Raw genomic sequence first — 20,815 nt, 5'->3', positions numbered from 1 at the left:
AAATGATGGTATATATAATTTACATTTTTAATTTTGTCATTGATATTATCTGGTTACTATCGCGACATTACATAAATTATATATAGTCACCATAGTGACCAAATAGAATACTCGAAATGTATAGACGAGTATTACATATAAAGCGGTCACAATGAGGACGGTTTTCATCATATATAGTGTCATCATTTTGACCACATTATATACTGCTAAGGTTATGAAAGTGTCCATTATACATCATTTTTGGAATATATCAAAATATATAGAGAATTTTTGAAAACCCTTGTAATACAAGTTTATTAAGAGGTTAATAGACATTTTAATAAAATAAAAAAAATCGGTCATGGAAGTAGCCAAAAGACAAACATATATATATTGTGACGGGGTTTTTCGTCACTGCTGGCTGAAATGGTTAAAAATAAAAGGGGAATAAAAATGAAATAAATAAGGAATCAGTATTTAGTAGAAAAAAATGATAACAAAAAAAATAGGCTTTATTTCACCAATTTGGGCGCCAGTTAGTTTTTACAAAAAAGTAACAAAAATAAATCAGGTCGATCTCTTCGGATCTCGAATGTTAACAACAGAGGACTCAACTACTACGGCTAATGCGGGGGGAATGTACAGAACGGGGCTAGCTCGGAGAAAGAAAAAGAAAACGGTGGAAAATGGCTCAATGCTTTTGAGACTCAATATCTTCGGGTCGATGGGCACCTGTCGCTCAGGCGTCTTACATATACCCGTGAGGTTGCAAACGATAAAAAGAAACAATTACAATAATGGTTCGGCGAAATACGATGCGCGACTCGACGACAAAGCCGGTGGGCTAGGAGCGGGGGGGGGGGGGGTAGATCACGCTAAAAAGGGGCTTAATACTAGCACCACAGCACTCACTCGCATTTAACGCAAAAAGAATAATCTCCAAGATAAATCACAACCAAGGGAGAATCGATCACGAGCCAGAAGGGCTCGGGGAAAATTCGACCATGAAAACGTGACCGGCGAAATCGAGACGCGATCTACGACGAAGATGGCGAAACAACCACGTGTCTTCGTCGCAGAGTCAAGAGAGTGAAAACGACTTACTTGGCGCTGAGATTATGCGTCGTACGGTTTTTCGGGCTCAAGATTGCCGCTATGGTCTCCAAGGATCAAGCCGGTGGTCGTTGGGACAAAATAACTGGGGTCGAACGAAACAAAACTACAAGTCAGATTGCAAGTACTGGGAACTGGGCCGTGGTACGCACGCCGGAGTCGTGATGGAAGTCATTGATTTCCGTGCTCGCTCATCGTCCTTCCTTATTGCGCATACATTATCGATTATGGATCCTTGCACGCGCCGATGATTGTCCAATCGGACTCCTTTATCTCGCGCAGGAGTAGCGATTCGGTGACGAGGGAGGGTGAGGAAGGAAAAGGGCTAACGACGAGGGCTATCGATTGGCGATTGATGGCTTGACGGCGCGGCGCTGTTATCAGTCGACTCGATCGATGGCGCCGCTTGGACGAAGCTCGGCCTTACGCGCGAATTTTCGGTTGACGAACTCGTGATAACAGCTGGGCTGATGCGTGGCGGCCGGTGTTAATTCTGTCACAGCTCGGAACCTCGACGCCAGGGAACTCGTTCAATGATTTTCTCGAATTGGAGACAATTCCTCCTCGAGAATACGTTCGATGATGGTGGTTGGTTCCATGACTCGGTTCCGATAGCCTTTATCCGATGTTCTAGCCTTTTGGGATTCGGGGAAGGGGCTTTTTATCAGTGGGAGGGAATTACTGGGGGCAGGACTCTACGGGGACTCTCGTTCGGGGGGAAGGAGGATTGTAGTCCGCTGAGTTTCATCAGTTGTAGACGATGCGAGCGAGTGCCAAAACGGCCGAAGAAACTTATGACTAACAACAATAGTAAAGCAGGGAAATTAATAGGCGCAATTACATAAGAAAATTATACAGTTCGCAGATAATTAAAAATACAAGAAAAAATATAGCGATTTTTGACGCTCCGAAAGTGAGTGAACGATGTGGTGGATCCCACCACGACGCGGGGCGTTGCGGCTCTGCCACAACGTCACAATATATATTTCGTGATATGACGTATGGTGTGGTGTTAAATGAATGAGGTTATAAAGATCGCGTTTGACAGTTCTCTGTAGTACAAGTATATATCTAGAGTCGCGGCAGCGACTCTGAGACAAGTACATTTATAACATGACGAGTTGCTGCCAGAGACTCTTTAGCGGAGCGATAGCGTTTCCAATTGTTTTCGAAAATTTTCAAAATTTGTTTCTTTAATAATTAGTTAATTACAGTAGGTCAACAAATACTGCAAGTTCACGAATTTTTTATTTTTTTTTCTTTCGATTGCGACCTCTTCGAACTCTGTAGCTTAACGCGTTGAAGAGATATTAATTATTCATTTTTTAATTGCATCAAAAAATGGGTCGGATTTTCGCACACATTTTTGATGTTTATTTGTTATTTCTTTAGTGACAAATCTGGTGCCACAATACATTTCATATACCTATATATATTTTTTCTGGTGACATAATACAAATCTATACCTATATATTTTCGTGACGTATGAGGTATGGTGTAAATGAGGTTATAAAGATCGCGATGACAGTTTCGATATTGATATAGATATAGATATATTTTTTTTTTCTGGTGCCATAACATAAGTCTATACTTATATATATATCCGTGATGATATCGACGTATGGTGTGTTTAATGAGTAGATAATAAAAGCAAGACAATGTTTTAGTGAAAGTGGTGAAAAAATGTAAAGAGAAAAATGGAAATAAAGGCGGAGGAATCCAAGAGTGTTGTGTATTATATTATATTATATATTATAAACTGAAAATTGTCAACAATGTTACAGGAAACTGCCAGCTAGTGTATAAGACCGAGATATAAAGGCTCTTACGATTTCGGATTGATGGTAAAATAAAATAGAATGATTCGAATATGTTTAAAGATTTCTCGAGATATAGTTCTGAATTAGAAAAAAATCTATGCCTCCGCTCTTTCAACTCTCTCTGATTGTATCATCATTTTGAATTTCTTTTCTTGTAAAAAATACAACTCAAGATAGGAGTGACGAAGGAGAGCAAGGGCTACAAAAATGTAGAATAAAGAAGTAAATGCAGTCTGGAAAAGGATTTAGAGAAAAGCACAATTCTATCAACGGCTTAACACATTAATCGCTGCAAAGAAAAGAAGAGTGCGGGTGAGCACTTACATGCTCCGGTGGCAATGCTTTAAAGTAAGTAGAAAAAAAATGTCTATTATTGATTTGAATTCAAGGAGTTATATAAAAGATTTTCTGCTAAACGTTTTCCAAAATAAAACAGTAATCGAATGTTTCTGATTGCAGATCTTGTCATCGTCATGATATCTCCAGTGCAAATGAAATATGGAAGAGGTCTGTCGCCGGCCCATTAATACTCATTTGACATTTTTGGGCACCGATGGTTATTTTACCTGAAGAATTATTCGCTCATTGTTCATTTTTTTAAGACTATCGCAATGGTAATTTTCATTAACTTTTTAATATTTTAATCCTCAATCAGAATATATATTCAAGTTTTCTGATTTCTTAGATCACAGTGGAAGTGGTGCACAATTTCTTGATAAACTCTTTTGACTTCAATCGACATGAAGCACTTTTCCACAACCACAGTTTGAGTACATTTGCTTCGAAGAACAATCAATTGGTCAACACGGTTTTACAGAGTGTCGAGTATCCCATGGATCAGTTCTGAAAGGTGCGATATCTACGGAGAATAAAATTTTGATTTAGGTATTATAATATCTATCGAATTGAATCAGAAACGAAGTCATCATTATATGATTAATTGAATTTTGTATTTTTCAGTTCAGAAGAAAAATGTTTCTAGATTGATTGACGTAGAGAGGATTTTGTCCGAGCTGTTTGGTCATTTTTTCGTCTTTCTTCGCTCGTACTGCTCTTGCCAAGACACAACCCACAACTAAGCCAGTATCCGAGGTCAACGCGATTCCAGAACTGCTGTAATAATTCAAAGCCCGGACGTTGAATATAGGGTTTTGTCCAATGCCAATTTTTATTCTCAAATTCCTCAGCCGCGTTTATTCCCTTACACGAATTAGTTGATAATGGAAATTATTGCAATCATGGATTTTAAACTCATCAAAATTCTCGATTTTTTCGCATTGTTTTTCTCCAATTGCAGCGTTTGATCCTCGGAATCATCGAATCGACGGTAAACAAAATCCCAAAGCAGTATTGTTGCTGATTAGAAATAATGGACTCGTTATTAAAACAACTTTGATGTATAATAAAACGATTTTTCAAAAAATTTGTTTTAAAAATTTTATTCCATTTTTTTTCGATATCTCTTTCAATGAGGCAGGGAACATTTTAAATTAAATTATTTTTTGATAAATGTCTTTTTCCGAGTACACTCTGATGGGTATTTTAATTTCCAAGTCAGTAGGGTTAGAAAAATTGCAAAATTCAAAAAAATTAATTTGACATTCAATTCGTGATTTCAATAAAAGCGCGTAAATGATTTTATAAATTTCAATAATATAATGAAACAAAAATGAAAAAAAAAAAAAAAACACTTTTGCCTAAACTATTCTGTTTAGGCAGGACTTGAACCCAGAGCAGAATAGGCGGGAGACTAACTCACTCACCACTGCACTACTCAGTTTAATGTGAACTTTATGGTATGTAAATGACTTGATGGGCGTTCGGTTATAAGCACGCGAAGTGGGAGTTCATAACTCGATGTCCTCTTCCCTCATTAAGAATAAAGATTATTTTTTCTGAATGAGATCGCTTTTTTAATTATATCGACGGGGAGTCGATAATTGTTTCAAAAGGAATTGGAGCCGTTTTTCAGCGTCTTCTTTGTTTTTTTGGCATTTTTTTCCTGCACGCTTCCATCGTGGCGGTCTGACCTGGTCAACTGAAAAATAAGATATCATGAGTTGACTAAATAATACAGGTCCCGCCTAAACTATTTTTTTTTCTTCACTGTTGTCATTATTGATAATTCATGAAAAATTAGAGAGAAAAATTATAATATGGATGTAATGTAATGTATGTAATGTACGTATTTGTAGGATAGTAGATGCAGATAACAAAAATCATTATCCATTTTATGGAAAAAAAAGTTCGCATTATCATTAAAAAAAGACAATTGAATTTCGTAAATTGTTGTTAATAAAAAAAAAATTAAGTTTGAATATATTTCAAGATTGGATAACCTGGTTTTTTATCTTCTTTGACTGGCGAGGTCGATTTTTGGTCACCATTCCGTGATGATTTTTCGTCATCATTCCATGTTAGATTTGGTTTCTGGGTATCTGCATTAAGGAAAACTTCCTTTTTATGTGATCATTCATCTACTTACTATATAGAGAAAGAAGAGATGCTTTCAAACAATGGTTCAAAATATAGTATATATAGTACTTACTCATTTTACAGAGCAGCTCCAAATGTTATTTATTAAGAGCACACGACTATTAAGAGCACACAACTGTATTTTAGTTCACTTTTTATAGTGCCAAACACACAAAAATTGAATTGAGTAGTAACGTATCCGTCGCAGCCTAGTGACACTGCGCTCATCAGTTGCTGGTATAATAATGATATTGCTCAATCGAATACGGTCGACATTCTATATGATAACGGGCGAATCCAATTACAATTTAACATTCCAATGCCATCTACTTATATTATTTTAATGTACATCGCAACGATGGAGGGGGTATCAAGGTGTGTTAATTTCAACGTCTCCATTTTTTACTCGTAATTATTATTTTTGTTCAATAAGTAATCGTTCGTAGAAGTTATGAATGAAATTAATCGGTTTTCTACATTTAGGTTCATTCGATTTATCCTTTTTAGTTTTTTAGATAAGTTTCGAATGGTTTCCCATCTAATATTGACGTTTTCACGTTGAAAGTTTCCAACAATTCACGTAATTTTGTTTAATTGTTGTTTAAACTCGTTCAATCATTGCGCAATGTTTCATATTACACCATAATATTGCACAAAATATTGTATGGTGTATGGGGTGCCTTCAATTTAATTAAGCTCGTTATTGTGCAATGTCTTAAAAAAAATCATGTACGTTTCAGACCGTAGGTAAATATTGTCGAAGCGCAAATGTGACAGTGCTGGCATTTTCCGCATTGCTCTGTTTTCTCTCGAATATTTATGCAAAAAGATACGAACGAACTTCCGTAATACAAGAATATATAGGGATGGTGCAAATAGATTGTCGCGCCACTAGTGATGAAAAGTGTAAGTTCTTTGGGATTGTATTATTATATTATTATATTATTTATGATTATATTTAAATAAAAGTATCGAAAGTGCTACCCCAAAAGTCTATAATTTATAACATCTGTACCGTCCCTATAAAATGGTTACCGACTGAAGGTTTTTCACCGTCGCGTGTGGTCGGTAAATATCTTGAGGACGGAGATCTCTATGAATACATGGTTCGTGGTCGACGCCACGCGCGCCAATGCGCAGCAAGATACCGCGACCGCGAAACAAACGAAAATCAAACGACTCCAAACAATGGCGAGAAACGACGTAAGTATATTTTCTCATTTTTGTTAAAAAAAAAAAAGTAGTTAATAACGGAGTTGTTTTTTTATGTTTCAGCTTATACTGGACGACATCGACATGGGTAAGTGCTTGATTTTTTATGTTTTTTGTTTATGATTCAATTCGATGAGCGTGTTTATAACTTAGACGCTATATATAATAACAGCATTACGCTTATGTTTTATTAGCGTCCAAGTTCAACATGCTCATCGAATTGAATTGCAGAAAAAACTAACTGTGTTGCATTATTATTAATTATATTGTGTTATTAGGGTCGATGCAGCACTGTAACTCAGTTTTGCTATAAAACTTTTATGTATAGCAGAGTCTATAATCATCATTTTCCCTTGACGTTTATCGTCATGGAAAACAAATTGACTGCCCCTAAAGTTTTGTAGCCAACCTGATTTACAGTTCTGTATTGACTCTCATAATTATGCAACACAGTTTAATTACAAAATTTTTGGGGTTTTTTCAGCACTTTAAGATTTTGATGGCCACCAGGCACAACAGCCTGAAGACAGAGAAAATTTTCCACCTTTGGGGCAGCGGGCTCCCCCATCCCCAGAGCCCGATGCCCCAAGGGGTCAGCTTCCGTTGCCAGAACTGAGAGAGGAACGCCAGCAGGAGGTAGCTGGGCAGCACCTGCCGGGTAATCAGCCCCAGCAGGAGCTGCCGAGACGCCAAGAGGATCGGCACCCTCAGCGAGCGAGAAGGGATGAGCCCAGGCGCTTTCAGAGAGGTAAAGCAGGTTTTCTTTCTCTTCTCTTTTTCTCTTTTTGACCTTTTCTCTCTGAGCTTTTTTTTTCTCTTTCTCCTGCTTTTTTTCTTTCCCCAATTCCTATTTCCTTGCTTCTTCATTTTTATGTCCATCTCTGCTTTCTTACTTTCTTTTTCCTGTCCGTTTTTGAAATCTTTCTGTTCGCTTTCTCTCTGTGCTTTTTTCGTTTTTTGTTCCATTCACTCTTTCTCCTGCTCCTCAATTCCCAAAATCTTCCTTATTGCTGAAATAATCCTTGCTTTTTGCTATTCTTGCCTTTTTTTCTTTTCGCTTTCCAATTCTTAAAATCTGTCTATTCGCTGTCTTTTTCGTTGCTCATGTTCCATGCTTTTCTTCCATCTTTTTCATTTCTCTTTCCATTTTTTATCATGGTGCCCCTCCTTTTCTCTCTTTGCATCTTTCTATCAATGCTTTTTTCGTTTATTTTCCTTGCATGCCATTCATTTCCTGTTCTTGTTATTTCATTTTCATGTGTTTCTTCAATTTCTAAAATCTTCATTTTTAATTCTATCCTTGCTTTTTCACTTTTATGTGCTCCATCTCCGCTTCTTCGCTTTCCATAAACTGCTATCGCATTTCATTTTTCCTTGCTTTTCTTTCTTTCTGGTCTTCTAATTCTATCTTTGCTTCTCCATTTTGTGCTGCATCTCCGCTTCCTTACTTTCATTATATCGCTCTATTGCTTTTTCATTTTCCCTGCCTTTGTTTCAAAATCTTTTTATTCGCTCTTTTTTCTTTCTTCCACTGTTACCCTTGCTTTTCTATTTTCATGTTTATAGTTTATGCCTCCCTCTTTTTTATGTGCCTCTTCTCTCTGCCTCTTTCTGTAATTTTTTCGTTTGCTTTTCCTTTTTCTAAAATATTTCTTTTTGCTGTATATGTTCCATCTGTTTTCTTACTTTTAATATTCGTCAACTTTATCACTTTTTCACTTCCCCTGCCTTTTTTTCCTTTCTCTAATCAATTTTGCCCCTCCTTTTTCTATGCTTTTTTCGTTTTTTTTTCCTTGCATGCCATTTCTTTCCTATCCTTGTTATTTTATGTGTTTCTTCAATTCCTAAAATCTTTATTTTTAATTCTATCCTTGTCTATGTGCTCCATCTCCGCTTCTTCACTTTCCATAAATCTCTATCGCTATCCTTGCTTTTTCTCTTTCCGGTCTCTCAATTCTATCCTTGCTTCTCCATTTTGTGTGTTTCATCTCGGCTTCCTTACTTTCAATAATAATTAAATCTCTATTACTTTTTTTCCTGCCATTTTCTTAAAATCTTTTTATTCGCTCTTTATTCTCTCTTTCACTGCTATCGTTGCTTTTCTATTTTCATGTTTATAATTTATGCCTGCCTTTTTTTTATGTGCCTCTTCTCTCTGCTTCTTTCTGTAATTTTTTTTGCTTGGTTTTTTTCCTTTTTCTAAAATATTTCTTTTTGCTGTATTTTCTATTCTCTCTTGTTCATTTTTATGTGTTCCATCTCTGTTTTCTTACTTTTATCCTTCAACTCTATCACTTTTACACTTCCCCTGCCTTTTTTCCTTTCTCTAATCAATTTTGCCCCTCCTTTTCTCTCTTTGCATCTTTCTATGAATGCTTTTTTCGTTTATTTTCCTTGCATGCCATTTATTTCCTGTTCTTGTTATTTCATTTTCATGTGTTTCTCCAATTTCTAAAATCTTCATTTTTAATTCTATCCTTGCTTTTTCACTTTTATGTGCTCCATCTCCGCTTCTTCGCTTTCCATAAACTGCTATCGTTCTTTCTTTCTGGTCTTCTAATTCTATCTTTGCTTCTCCATTCTGTGCTGCATCTCCGCTTCCTTACTTTCATTATATCGCTCCATTGCTTTTTCATTTTCCCTGCCTTTGTTTTAAAATCTTTTTATTCGCTCTTTTTTCTCTCTTCCACTGTTACCCTTGCATTTACATTTTCATGTCCCATGCTTTTTCATATTTTTTAGTTTATGCTAGCTTATGATGTTTGTTTTTTATTTTTTTTCACTGTATTCTCTATCCTCTCTTCTTTACTTTATGTGTTTCATCTCTATTTTCTTACTATTAATATCCTTTAACTTTATCACTTTTACACTTCCCCTGCCTTTTTTTTCTTTCTCTAATCAATTTTGTTTGCTTTTTTTCTTGCTTCTTCATATTTCTTTCGCCTTTTCATTTCATTTTTCAATTTTTCGATTCGTGTGCTTCATGTTCTCTCTCTCTCGCTCTCTCTTTTCACATACTTTATCTTTCGGTTTTTCCCGAAAATTTATTTCATGTTCTTCGTCTTTTCTTTCTTTCTCTGTTCTTTGAACATGTGCTTAATTTTCCTCTTTTCTTTTTTTCAGGTGGACGGCAGAGGTGGTGGATACACCGCGAACGTGCACATCGCAATGCGATGGTTCGCCTCGTTGACACGTTATACCAAATTTCAAATCCGTACCGTGGCAGACGTACCGGGTTCGGTCGCTCTGGCGACGACAACGAAAATTAATTGTTTTTTAAAAATTATTATTTTAAATAAAAATGTTTTCCAAAGTTTTTTTTTAAATAAAAATCCTAGTTAATTATATTTAAAATATAATGATCTTCTATTTTTGTTAAATGTAAAAAATAAAAAATTGTTCGATTTGTTTTGTATTTTTTTTACCTTTTACCTTCCTTCTGTCCACTTTTTTTCGAAGTAATGAACAAAAATATCTCCATTTCTATCTCTATATCTCTCTCGCTATCTCTATCGCTATTGCTATTTCTATCTCTATCTATGTCTATCTCTACCACTATCGCTATCGCTATTTCTATCTCTATTTCTGTCGCTATCGCTAACTCTATTTCTGTCGCAATCGCTATCGCTATCTCTTTCTATATCTCTATCCGTATTTCTACCTCTATCGCTATCACTATCGCTATTTCTATCGCTATCACTAACTCTATTTTTATCTCTATCTCTATCGCTTTCTCTATCTCTATTCGCTATCTCTGTTGCTATCTCTTTCTCTATTTCTATCGCTATCGCTATTTCTATCTCTATCTCGATCGATAAGGCTAATTATATCTCTATTTCTATCGCTATCGCTAACTTTATCTCTGTCGCTATCTCTATCGCTATCGCTAACTCTATCTCTACCTCTAATTCTATCGCAATCTCTGTCTCTATCGCTATTTTTATCGCGATCGCTATCTCTTTCTCTATTCGCTATCGCTATCTCTGTCGCGATCGCTATTTCTATCGCTATCGCTTTCTCTATCTCTATTCGCTATCTCTATCGCAGACTCTATCACTATCGTTATCTCTAACTCTATCGCTAGCGCTAATTCTATCTCTATCTCTACCACTATCGCTATCGCTATTTCTATCGCTATCGCTAACTCTATCTCTGTCGCAATCGCTATCTCTTTCTCTATCTCTATCGGTATTTCTATCGCTATCGCTATTATTATCGCTATTGCTATTTCTATCTCTATCGCTATCGCTAACTCTATTTCTATCTCTATCGCTATCGCTAGCGCTATTTCTATCTCTGTCTCTATTTCTAACTCTATCTTCATCCCTATCGCTATCTCTATCTCTATCAATATCTCTATCGCTATCGCTATTTCTATCTCTATCTCTATCTCTATCTCTATCGCTATCCCTATCCATATCCCTATCCCTACCCCTATCCCACCCCTATCCTTATCCCTACCCCTATCCCTATCCCTATGATTTTCCAGCAGTTTCATATGAACCAGATTATAGACTTTCTGACGAATTTTCTTAAGAGTCTTTTACTGAATCGTTTCACTCGATTGTTAATCTCGTTTATCAAATCGTGTCAAATTGTTTTCTACTCCTGGCGGACTCAAACAACCGCCATTATTATTTTTTCCATCAATTCAAAATACGGTGCTTGTTCTCCGTTCCAGTCAAAAAGGAATCGTCTGTATCTGTTCCATCAGGATCTTGCTCGGTCTATAACAACAGAAGCTGCAGTAATTTCTCACTTTGTCCACATCATAACCTTTGTTCTTCAAAGTGGATATTTGATATTAGTAGCTATCCGCCAAACAAGTTGTTAATTTTTATACCTATAAAGGGCCGCTAAACATGCACCTACAATATTGTGCAATAATAAACCAGTCGACGTCTTTCGTCGTCGATTTCGCCGATCGACGAAAACACTTACGGCGACATCTATGCTCAGTATCTACAATTATCTAACTGTAGTTTTTTCGGCTAGGGACTTTTGGTCAACCGAAAATTCTGGCGTTGTTTTCGGCCAATCCTGCCGTCTAAATTGTCAAACAAATATACGCTTACTGTTTACGTGCTTGTGACACATATCGCATCAACAATTCTACTGGAATAAACTTGTCCATCAAATAAGGTAAGTTGATATTTTTATTCTTATGTTCATAACATGTTCTGTGTAAGTATTTTTAATTCTTAAACATCGTTTTAGTGTCGTTTCAGCGCAGTGCTTTTAGATCAACAAATCTACGAAGCCGGCGAAAGTTTATCAAAAACGTAAGTCAAGAATTTTTCAAAAGAATTGTATATTGTTTTGTAATTTTTTCAGCAAGGCTGGATGCTCTGGACGGCGGTGAATATATTTAACATGTAGGAGTAGTATTGAAACATTGCGTAGTAATTGAATAAAAGTTTGAGCGAGCTTAAATTTAGGGCTGCTACACCTATACACCTATACACGCACCTACACCTATACACATCTACAAGTAGTGCACAATCATATGGGTGGGACTCAAAAGTTAGAAGGCCTAAAATGCCTGCTCACTATTTTAGGCCTTCTAACTCTTGAGCATCACCCAAATTTACGGCCATTCCCATCAATACTTTCGTGTGAGCAACGAGCAACACGTCCGACGATGTCGCACATTAACCTCGAGGCTCTTACTCGTTTTTCAGACCGATTTTTAAAGGCGTTTAAATGATAAAAAACCGTTGAAAATTTTCTGACTGCAAATACGTAGAAACTACTTATCCGACAGTGTCCAGATTTGGCATATAGACGGTACATATCAATATCGACTTCCTCGCGTGCAGAGCCTGCGTTACGACTCAAAGAATGGCTGCTTTACGAATTTTTGAAAAACGAAATTTTTCGGTTTTCTTGGATTTTCTCTTTAACCCTTTGAGGGGCACATTTTTCTATTGAAAAATTTTTTATAATTATAGGTGCTCTTAAGGTTTTTGGGACCACTGATTACGATTCTGCTGTCAAAATAGAAAAATTCAAGATGGCGGATTTAAAATGGCGACTATTTTAGGTTAAGTTCGCAGTTTTTCATTCAATCAGCACGAAATTTTGTACGGAGAGGTTTTTGGGGTCGCTGATTACGATTTTGGTCTCAAAATTGAAAAATTCAAGATGGCGGATTCAAAATGACGACCATTTTTTTTAGGTTAAGTTTGCAGTTTTTCATTGAATCAGCACGAAATTTTGCACAAAGAGGTTTTTGGGGTCGCTGATTACGATTTTGGTCTCAAAATTGAAAAATTCAAGATGGCGGATTTAAAATGGCGACTATTTTAAGTTAAGTTTGCAGTTGTTCATTCAATCAGCACGAAATTTTGTACGGAGAGGTTTTTGGGGTCGCTGATTACGATTTTGGTCTCAAAATTGAAAAAGAACGCATAACTTTCCATAACATTACGTACCTAGCGGTAGGAAACAATTTTTCTGCTATTTTTTATATACACTTCTGCTCGCACCTAGGGCTCGGGAAAGGAATTTTGTTTGAAAACTAGATTCTAAACAACAAGCAAAATTTTTGACAACAATTTATAAATAATACATTTTTTTTTCAAAATTGGAATTTTTGAAAATTTGATTATTTTTTTTTAATGTCGTGATGTCGTGTCGAAAAATCTGAAAAAAATATATGTTATTGTACTAGACATGAAGTATATGTAAAAAAAAATTCAAAGCAATCCGACGCTCCGTCCAAGAACAGCCGAATTAATTTTTAAAAAACGAGTTTTTTCGGTTTCAATTATGTATAACTAATAATAAATAAACAAATATGGACTTTTATTCAAAAGTATCTTGTAGCTTGAACCTTGAAGTTACTAGAAACAACTTAAAAGTATGAAGGTATTGCAAAATACAACGGCAATAATAAAAAAACTGCAGTAAAAAGGGTGGTACATATATGTACCACTGCCCCTCAAAGGGTTAACCCATCAATGCGCAAAACGTCAATTTTGGACACGCATTAATTGAGGAACCAAAGAATGAATTGAGGAACCAAAGAAAAATTCTTCCAAATCTCACATAGGAGGTTTTCACGGGTACTCTTTCAGAATCTGACATTTATTTTGTAAAATAAAATCAAAATCATTATTATTTTTGCGTTTTTATTCAAAAAATCAAGAATTTTTGAAGTTTTTTTCCTTTCACATCGATTTTCGTCCTTGTTTCTGCACTTGAATAACCATTATCACTATCAAAGGTGCCCTTAATATTTGACCTTTTCGAAACACCGCGGGAAGGCAAGTATGCCGTAATACAAACGTGCTGAACGCCTTCCTCACGGCTATTGTTTGATCCCCATTATCACACGCTTGGCTGTTATTGCTCATGTTTGAGCCTAGTTTTCGTTTATTTTTCAACATTTAGACGAAAAACGAAGATTGACGTTTCTTAGTTTGAGCGACTTCCACAGCATCCAGTTATGCTGAAAAAATTGTACTCCAAATTTTTACGGGCATTAACTAAAAAATAAATTTTCTAACACTATCTACATTTTGTAGGACGTACCTATCATAATACCTACCATCATGTAAAAAAAAGATCCAACTTCAAGAAGTACACATTTTTGAAAAAATGCAATTTTTTTCAGGTTTAGAGAAAAACCAAAAGTAATGCGCTTTTTTCACTAATTTTGAAATTCGAAAAAAAAAAACAATTCGTAAAAATTCTTCTCTTATTACATAATCCGATTCGACTCTTGAAGTTAGCGTCTACAGTTAAAATCTAATTTCATCTTTATATTACTTGCGTGAGTGCAAAAGAGACAGCTGCAAAATGGCTACAGGTTTTACTCGGACATCCTTGATTTTTTGAGAAAAATAAAGGTTACACCTTGTTCTTTGATAAAATGAGAATGTTAGCACATAATACGTTACAATTTTTTTTCTTTATCATGTATTTGACTTGTGATATTTTTTGCAGGTTGCAGCTATTCGATTCCTGGGAGCGAAGGCGGCACGTGTGTCATCACAGAATCTGTTGAAAGTTTTAAGCTGCTGTGCGCTTACTAATAGGCTGCAGTGCGCCAAAATAAACAGACAGATATCAACGTTTTTATACAGTGCTCAAAGTTTCATATTTGGAAACGATTTACGATTTTTATAGGTATCTTCGATATTTATTTGTTTGAATTACTTTCTGTTTCAATAAAATATAAAAAAAAAACATTTTGATTTTTTTTTTCCTTTTCTTTCCTTCACTTGGTCCGAAATCAAGATGGATAATGTTAGTGAATTCAGATTGAGTTTTGAAGAAGTTATAACTCGCGGGGGTTTAATAGAGGATCGGCACATCGATCGATTTGCTGAACTTCTCAAGATTGCTAATCCTAATTTTGAGATGGAAAATACGTGGAAAGTACAAATTCCCAACTTAATTCCTCCAAAATCTTTAGAGAAAGAACATATTCAAATTTTGCACAGTTGCGAAAATTTTTCTACAAACGAAGGCGGTCATTGGGTATGTAGCTACTTCGATACCCAAAAGATTTATATTTATGATTCACTGAACAGAAAAGTGTTACATCGAAATCATAAAACATTCCTTGCCAAATTATTCCCCTTCTACAATTTGGAAAATGTTGAATTTCCGAAAGTTCAACAACAATTGAATGGTAGGGACTGCGGTGTTTTTTCGATTGCATTTGCCATTTCGATTCTGTACGGACTGAAGCCAGAAAACGTTAAATATTTTCCATCCGTTATGAGACAACATTTGTTGAAGATCTTCAATTCCAACTCCTTAGAACAATTTCCATGTACCATTCGGACACGAAACGTCATTTCGCAGGTTTCTATTACTGATCGACATGGCTCTAATCGATCTAAAAACGATAAGCGAAATGAAACGAATTTTGCAAGCAAGGTCGAGAAGTCGGTTCAACGGAATCTCGTTGATTCCAGAAATGTTGAATCAATTTCCAATGAACCGTCCAAGATAAGTCTCAATGAACGTTCCAAACAGATTGTTGATACTGAAAAATTGAATGAACCAGCATGCAAAAAATATGACAATTTGTATACGCAACCAGGAAATATTAAAAAATCCTCCATTAACTTAGAGAGTACATTTGTACCAATTACTAATAATTTAATCGTACAAGTTTCACCAATCGCTAAAATTGGCATATCTCTCGTGAAAAAATCAAATGAAGAAAAAGAGAGCCAATGCGTTTCCGGAACTGTAATGATTACGGATGATATCAATGAGCAGACGTTGGGAGTCGCTTTGAATGGCCAAAGACGTAAAAAACGCAATCATCGCGATGATATCCATTTGGCTGTCCCATTGACAAAGATATTTAAAAAAAATAACACCCTCACAACACGAATCCCTATTGTGTCGTCGAATCTCCCAAATGTAAGTCTAGTTAATTTGGAAGAAACGATGGTTGACAGTATCGTTATAGAAAAAATCGTATTGACGTCGCAAAAACGAATTGATAAACATAAAAAGGGGCTGTGGGCTTCTCGGAAAAATAAAGTAAATAAAATTAAACGAGAGAAATATATTGAAAAAAAATTGAAGAATCTCATTATCAGTAGTGATTTAGACGAAAACATGGTGTTACAGCGACAATCCAATGTTTTGAAAATCCTTAAGAATCAACACGGGAAACGTGTTGCAATCACGAAACCGTTGAAAGGTTACACTTCTACCGTTAATAAACTTAAATTGGATGCAGCACGTAAAATATCCAATAAGTACAAACAATTAAAAAAATCGTTTGATTCGATTAAATTAATATCCTCTAAGGAATACTATATATATCCAATGTCGCTAGGACAATGATTGGATCGTCAATAGAATGTCTCATGGAAGCGGAGTCAATCATAAAATGGTGCTTGCACACTAGACAAAAGTGGTTATACGACATAAAAACAAGGTTTAGATCGCTAAAAGATAAAATTGAAATTAAATTGACCAAGTTGGCTGAATGCCCTAATGCTTCAACTGAAGATAAGACATTTATTTTATGTGGCACCATTAGAAAACACACTGCATCTTCTGAAGCGTATTTCATGGATACGGCATATCAAAAACCTGATGACTTTCAAACCGCGATTATCATGGACAAAAGTGGCCGAGCACTAAATATTTTACCAACAATGAAGGATAAAAAAGGTAATATTTTCTGGAGTTGTTCGTCTTTTTGTAAACAAATAGATCGTAAGCTCATCGATGCTTATCATGATTTTTTGCTGAAGATATTCAACTGCAGGTTGCGAAACGTTCGTGTGGTGCTTTGTAGAATTCACAAATGTACAGTTAATCAGGTTGACACTTTGATGGGACATAGTCATACCTGTTATATCAGCCCTGTAATTTGTAAATCACCTTTTTTGTCAGTGGAATTTTTATCACCACACTTTCCAGATGTAAGAATGGTTAAGAGATCATTTTATGCAATACAAGCATCTTTGCAAAAATTGTATGATTTAGATCGGGCATTGGAGACGACAGATTTTGAAAAATTATCTATTATTGCGAATGATGCACGGGAAAAGTCTAAATCGTTTGCTCCTAACACAGAAATAGATTTGAATGAAGAATCTATCATTTCAAATCACTTCGATGCATTCAAATCGTTAAAAAAAAGTTTGCTGGATACCCCAAGATTCGTTTGCATGTCATGTGAAAAACTTTGTTTCTGGAAAAATGTTACGGCTATAAAAAATTTAAGAAAAAATATAACATCTCCATTTTGGGACGATTTGATCGAGTATGTACATAAAAAAGAAACGCATCACGAATACGTTTGTAATTATTGTCTAAATAAATTCCGGTCGGGAAAATTACCGCCGACTTGTATTTTAAACAATCTTGATGCGGGAGAGGTTCCTAAAGTAATGTCGGATCTTAATGATTACGAGAAACTACTTATCCAGAGGGCTAAAGCATTCCAAGTCATTCAAAAGATGGGTACAGTTACGAATAAAAATATGCCGCATAGGAACATGAATAAAAAAGTGATAGGGAGAACCTTCCATTTGCCATTACCTATTGAAGAAACGATTAAAAAAATTTGTCCTGCAACACAAGCAGTTAATTTAGAACATGAATTATACATTTTGGTTCGTGGAATACCGACAAAATCTAAGATCATATGGGAAAATTTAGTTGACGTAACTAAGGTTTACAATGTCCTCGTAGAACTCAAAAAATTAAATCCTTTGTACTACGAAATCGAGTTACCAAGGTCTCCAGAAACTCTTTTGGATAATTTAATTTCGGATGTTGAATTTCAAATTGAAGAAAACGCGCCTCATAATGAAAGTGAAGGTGGAGATGGAATAAATGAACAAATTGATGAAGAGATTGAAATACCTAATAAAACTAATGAAGATACCGGAAAATTCGAAACGACCGAAACGTTACAAATGAAACAATGCAATCACGAAAATACCAAAAATCTTACGAAGCCTAAAGCGTTGCTTACTCAAGTATCTCAGTCTGATGCTATCTATGAGCAATTCACAATTCACCCAATGTATAAGGAAAAAGAAAATAAATCAGCTACGGAACTTTATCAAATGTTAAAAGTAGAAGATCTGGCACTCGATTTCTATCATAAGGCCTTGGACTTGAAATGTTTCCCGGATCTGTACCCCTACGGCATTAACGGACAACATCAAGAGAGGGTGGTTCGACTCACTGAGTTCGAATATATCAAGTCAAAACTTATGTCTAAGCACCCCCGGTTTCGCCTAAATCAACAGTATTTATTCTTTTTATTAAACAACAATAATATTCGTCAGTTAAGGGCGGGGATATTCCATAAGATGAATGTTACTGATTCAATCTACACAGCGGGTAGATATTTACAACAATTAGATAAAGGGGAGCTCGAAGGAAATTTGGATACAATATTTACAAAGCTTCGCAACACGGAACAATATTGGCGAATTCCTAGATCAATCTTAAACTGTATGATTCAGCATTATGGTCCAGCTACGTGGTTTCTAACGTTGAGCCCCAGTGAATATTTGTGGTCAGATTTGATACAATATCTACGCGATATGAATCCTGCTATGGCGAACGCATCGGCCAATTTGCTAATTGCTTCGGATCCTGTATCCGTGTCAAGATTCATGGACCATAAATTTAAAGCGATGTTAGACTTCATATGCTCGAAATCTAATCCTATCGGGAAAGTGACTCATTATTTCTGGAGACGTGAATACCAAACAAGAGGTACTCAACATTTCCATTTATTAATATGGGTGAAGGATGCACCGATTCTTGGTGAATCGTCAAATGAAGACGTTGCCAATTTTATTTCGAAATATGTAACTTGCCGATTACCTGAGAAAGATCAGTCACCGACATTATACCGTAGAGTTACTACCCATCAAAATCATCATCATAACAGTTATTGCTTGCGGTCTAAAAAAATAAAAAACCGTACTATTCGGGTTTGCCGTTTTGGCTTTCCTCGGCCTGTAAGCGATACTTTCATTATGAGAAATGTTCCTATCGCCGTAGCTGGGAGAAGACAATTGAAAACCAGAAGCAGATTGTACGATCTTCCAAGGTCTGAGAAAGAAAAAAACATTAATGATTATAACCCTGTAATTCTCACAGCGTGGGAAGGCAACATGGATATACAGTTTGTTGGAGAAAAATCTTCTGTGTTGACAATGTATTGTACCAAGTACATATCGAAAGCTGAGAAAAGTTATGCTACCGAAATTTTTGAAGGAATAAGTTCGACAAAATCACTAGCAAGTCGTCTTTGGAACGTAGCTTTACGTATGTTGTGCAATAGAGAATGCGGTGCCCCCGAAGCCGCTGATACTCTTCTGGGATTTTATTTATACGGTACAGATCCTTCAACTACTGTTAGATGGGTGAATATAAATATGATAAGAACTCGGAGATTAAAATCTCTTAAAGAAATAAAGAAATTGGATGAAGATTCTACTGACATTTTCTATCACGATATTGTAGATTATTATTATCCGTCAAGACCAGTGGAATTGAATGAAATCAATTTATATGATTTCGCGAAGTGGTATGACATAGTTTTCTCTGAACCAAAAGGTGAAGTTGAGTATTATAATTTAGGTGATGGAAAATTTTTAAAACGTCGTGAAAGAGGTTATTTGATAAATCATTACAAATATGACATGAAAACACAACCGGAAAAATATTTTTATTCTTTACTACTGCTTTTTCAACCATGGAGAGATTGGATTGAACTTAAAAATGGATGTGATACTTATGCGGAATCATTTTTGATGATGGAATCAGAACTCACTAATGCTCTACAGTATCACGAGCACTTAGAAGAATTAAGGCTTAATTTTGATTGTGTCAAAGAGCTTATCGAAAAGCAAATGGCTGAAAATATGAAAGGAGAGAAAATAGAAGGTAATAATGAAGATTGTGAGGATATAGGTTGTATTCAAATAGAAGCTGATGATGCTATGAAAGATTTTGCTGACTTAGGTGATAAACATGATGCGGTTGAAATTAACGTCGATCAAATGATTTCGGAATTGAACGTTGACCAAAGACGAGTATTCGATAAAGTTACCCATACCATTAAATCGGAAACAGATATTCTTCGATTATATGTTAGTGGTGAAGGCGGTACCGGCAAAAGTTTTTTAATTAAGACAATCAGATGTTGGATTAAGCAAATACTGGGAAAAGATACAGCAGTGGCAGCCCCTACGGGTTTAGCGGCGTTCAATATCGATGCATTGACATTGCATCGATTTCTTCAATTACCTGTTGAGCATGGTCAGACAACTAAATATAAGGAGCTCTCTGACGTGGTTTTAAAAACAATTCGTGATCAACTGAAAAACGTTTCGCTTATTATTATTGATGAAATTTCTATGGTATCAAATATTATGCTACTTCAAATCCATCTTCGGTTAACAGAAATTTTCAATACACCAAACGTTGATGATGGTTGGTTCGGTAAAAAGCATATTTTACTTTTTGGTGACCTTCTTCAATTACCACCCGTGCGTCAAGAATCAGTATTCATAAAACTTTCTTCATCCAAAGCTGAACAGTTGTTGGAGTCGTTAGGGAGTGTGGATATTTGGGCTAACTTATTCAGTTACGATGAACTCACAATAAATATGCGGCAAAAAAATGATACATTTTACAAAGACATGCTTTCTCGAATCCGTATAGGATTTTCAACTGAATCGGATCGAAAAGCTCTGGAT

At 35.7% G+C, this 20,815-nt stretch overlaps 2 long non-coding RNA genes across 2 annotated transcripts; one reads left to right on the top strand and one right to left on the bottom strand.

The window, feature by feature from the left end:
* The first annotated feature begins 2,615 nt into the window (after window positions 1-2,615).
* LOC122407765 (uncharacterized) lies at window positions 2,616-3,985 on the top strand. Its single transcript, XR_006260274.1, has 5 exons — window positions 2,616-2,936; window positions 3,086-3,260; window positions 3,372-3,526; window positions 3,598-3,762; window positions 3,873-3,985. It is a non-coding gene; the product is annotated as an uncharacterized lncRNA (long non-coding RNA).
* Window positions 3,986-4,249: 264 nt separating this feature from the next.
* On the bottom strand, window positions 4,250-5,599 carry LOC122407766 (uncharacterized). The gene is made up of 3 exons (XR_006260275.1): window positions 5,461-5,599; window positions 5,252-5,350; window positions 4,250-4,950 (listed from the first exon to the last, which is right to left on the bottom strand). It is a non-coding gene; the product is annotated as an uncharacterized lncRNA (long non-coding RNA).
* Between the last annotated feature and the right edge of the window lie 15,216 nt (window positions 5,600-20,815).

This window comes from Venturia canescens, chromosome 3 (assembly GCF_019457755.1).
Source record: "Venturia canescens isolate UGA chromosome 3, ASM1945775v1, whole genome shotgun sequence".
Classification (NCBI taxonomy): domain Eukaryota; kingdom Metazoa; phylum Arthropoda; class Insecta; order Hymenoptera; family Ichneumonidae; genus Venturia; species Venturia canescens.
Note: the sequence above shows the minus strand (reverse complement) of the source record. Positions and strands in the feature narration are given on the sequence as shown.